This window comes from Morone saxatilis, unplaced genomic scaffold (assembly GCF_004916995.1).
Source record: "Morone saxatilis isolate NCDOM2014 unplaced genomic scaffold, NCSU_SB_2.0 Contig19, whole genome shotgun sequence".
In the NCBI taxonomy this organism is placed as follows: Eukaryota; Metazoa; Chordata; class Actinopteri; family Moronidae; genus Morone; species Morone saxatilis.
Genome location: NW_023339751.1, coordinates 18,778,434 through 18,782,044, shown reverse-complemented (window position 1 = coordinate 18,782,044; position 3,611 = coordinate 18,778,434). Strand labels below are relative to the sequence as shown.

Below are 3,611 nucleotides of genomic sequence, written 5' to 3'. Positions count from 1 at the left end.
TCTCTCTCTCTCTCTCTTCATCAGTCTCTCTCGCCTTTCTCTCCACACCATCAAAGGGTCATCCAATCAATCAGGTCCGATTGACCCTGTCAGCCTGCTGACCCTGTGTACACATCAGTTAGTCGAACCACTTCATGTAAGACCTTAGTTTATCCCTCTCGTGTTCATATGAGTCTGTCTAAAGCCGTGAGACACACACACTGGAATCATAATGCTCTACATAACGTGTAGCAGTCTCCCTCTATTGACTATGACCTTTTCAGACAGTTGTTGTGTGTGTGGATTGGTGGGGATGGGGTGTTGTCGCTGTTGCATGTTCCTATATCGTCTGATGTGAATATTGAGTCAACAACAAGTAGTTGGCCATTCTTAACATCTGTTTAATTGATTTTGAATGTCAAGTAGAATAAGGTGAGTGATTGTGTATGTGGCTGTCAGTACAAGTGAAAACCCTCCGTGCTTATAGTGACACAGGGTGTCTTTGATCATCAATTCACATAAACACCCTCTTGTGTTCAAAGCCTAAAAGGCTTAGTGCTTTATGGCCAAAGGAGTGCGCATGTGTGCGTGTGTTACCACTTGACCCTCACAGAAGTAGAATCACCATTTGGACACATAACCCTATCCAAAACACCTTACCCAAGAATGTGTGCATTCAGAGCCTCGTTCATTTTTGATTCCAGTAAACTATGAACTTCTCCTGAGTCAGCGGTCAGCTCCTTACATTGCAGCTCCATCACCATCAGAGTGTGAATGTGTGTAGGTATATCTGGGTGAACATGAGGTATTACATGCAAGAGAAAAACCTTTTAGAAATGCATTACATTTAACAGTCAATCATATTTTTTAACACACTACCTGGCCATCTCAACAGAATTTAATGGAATTTCTAAACAATTCGTGACTTAGATTTAGATATTTTATTATTGGTGTTCTGTTGGTTTCTGTTTGGAATAATATCAAACTATCAGTTAGCAGATTAAGTGTCATCTAACTACCACTGTCTTTTTAGAAATGTTTATTGCTAAAAATCATTAGCCGTTGCATTGCAGGAGTGAAGGGGCAACAGGTATGATTTTTTATGTAGTTCATCATGAAATAGTCATAATATATCTGCTATATCTACAATAACAACAACTTACTGTGCTTGCTGGCACAGTAGCCTAAATTAGTAAACAATAGACTAATAAGATATAAATGTAAAGCTACACAAAATGAATACACTAGAGCAAATTAGTCATGTCCTAATTAAAGCTTTTTACAATTAATGTGCGCACATGTGCATTAATATGTGTGTGTATGTGCAGTTTTATGAGTTTACTTCTTCTGTCCTTTTAAGAAAAGGATAAACTGTCCTGTCCCAAGAGGATTGGGCATCCCGAAAGTCCTTCAGGCGGGTGGAACGACCTGCAGCAACATCACACACACACACACATGCTTTCTCCCTCTCATTAGCGATTGTGTATATGCGCAGCCTTGGTAGCGCACGATAAGGGCATGCGACGCTCAGCAGACTGCAACGTTAGTCACGCAGCCCCCTGCATGCACATTCACAGACTCACACACACCAAAAGCAATGACTCACTACTGCCACAGCGATGATAGCAGTGATGAGAGATAAAGAGGGAGAGTGAAAGAAAGAGTGTAAAAAGGGAGGGAGGGAGAGAACACCCCAATATCTGCTTGCCCCAGAGTGTAAAGGGGAGACAGAGGGGTAGCCAAGTGGGCAGGTGTTCTGCGTGTGTGTGTAGTAGAAAGAGAGACATTGTATACTGGTAGTTTTTTAAGACAAGGTGGAAGGCCAGTAGAGATGTTGTTTGGTCATATTGGTGTGTTCCTGTGGGTTTCATACAGGTCTGATTGTGATGTGACAGCAGTTTAACTTTGAAGCAGTGTGGTTTAACCTCTGGTTGTAGTCCAGTGAAGTGAGTATGAGTGTCAGTAGTCAGATTCACAACAGTTAAACAGTAAGTAATAATTGGGTAGACAGCCACGGTGTCCTAATCAGTCTCCCCAGGGATTTACTCGTTTGCTAAATCAACAATTTCCTGTAGATATTGCAGGGGCTTGCAGTTTTTACCAGTCAACACACACAAAAAAATCCTTCTCCGACAAGGACAGTAACATTAATCCAATAAATCCTTTGACATCCAATTATCAGTGATTGTTACACTTTTTCCTGCAAACAAACATATGAAAAATTCATAAAATCAGTCACTGAATGGACTCCTGTCTGTTATGGTACCACGAGTACTTGATGGCTGAAATGGGAATCAAACTCTGAACCCCAACAGTGTTTTTGTTGCTCTACCTAATGGACTTACAGTACACACCAGATAGTACTTTACCACCTGGTGTGTACTATACCTGGGAATGATTGCTTAATCACTAATAAAGCAGGAGGACAAAGTACCCTTGTGGTTTTTTGCAAAAGCAGAGCACCCACCCAACGTGCATTTGCTCAATAAAAAGAAAAGGTGGATGTCACAATGATATTTCTTTGACAAAGAGACATTTCTGTGAAAATACTCACTATTAGAAGATTTCTTTTTTGTCATCTATGCCCCAGAAATCTCTGAGAGACAAAACCTTTGGCATTCACACAACCGAGGTATTAGAGGTTACAGCCTTAAAGTTAATGGAAAGCAAACATTAATTTGACACTGAATAAATCTCCCAATGAAAAGATTTATTGCAGTTTTGTTTTGTTTTGTTTAGGAAGTAAATAAAAGCCATCAGACATACAGTAGAGTGAGAGAAGGCCTTTATCTTTTCCCGCAATCAGTAATTTAAATGTACTCTCTGCTCTTATGGATTGCTGCCCGAGTCTTTACATGCACACACACGAACAGTACCGCTTTCAAACATCTAAGCTCTGGCCTTATAGTTTAAAATGTTTAATTGGCCATTTTGTATATTGCACTTTATAAATAAATTTGCCTCAATTTGATAGGGTTTGAAGAGGCTGGTAGACGCTGACAGACTACCAAACAAAGCAAAGTGAGGACAGACTAATTGCTGACATTGTTTTTGAAAGTCAATAATCTGAAGCTAAAGTAACAACTCCCCATCTACAGCTTGTTCCCCACCCACGCTGTCTCTATTAGCTTTCCCCGCTCTACACACCCTGCTTGACTATCTCCCTCCGTCTCAAGCAGTGGAACATGTTTGCCCTAATTGTCGACTTTATTACACGTTTCGCCGTCTTATTAACGTTGCCACAACGTCAATCTTAGCCCGAGTCGGTTTCTTTTCCACTTGGCTTGGCATATTTGGAGGCCTGGTAATAAAGCATTTCTGCATGCTGTTTTTGATAGTGGGAGAAGCGAGCGTGTAGCTTTTTAACACATGTTCACTTTGAAAACAATAGCATTTTTTTGCATTTTGCATAATCTGAATATATTTTCTGGCTCGGGGTTTTGTTGAAAGTCAAGTTAATTGCTTCCTTTTTGTCTCTCTCATGAGTGAGAGAGTGTGTGTGAGTGTTAGGTGTTCACACAAACCACAATGTAGCTAACATATCAACTTCTACCAGATTTATCTCATGGCATGTCAGTAGGTGTGTTTGCACGCACGTGTTTACATGTGCACTAATAGAGTGTGTGTGTGTG

The 3,611-nt window shown here is 40.5% G+C and overlaps 1 protein-coding gene across 5 annotated transcripts in view; it reads left to right on the top strand.

Moving 5' to 3' along the window:
• The window catches only part of ehbp1 (EH domain binding protein 1), a 150,123-nt gene that overhangs the window by 98,723 nt on the left and 47,789 nt on the right, over positions 1-3,611 (top strand). The window lies entirely within an intron of this gene.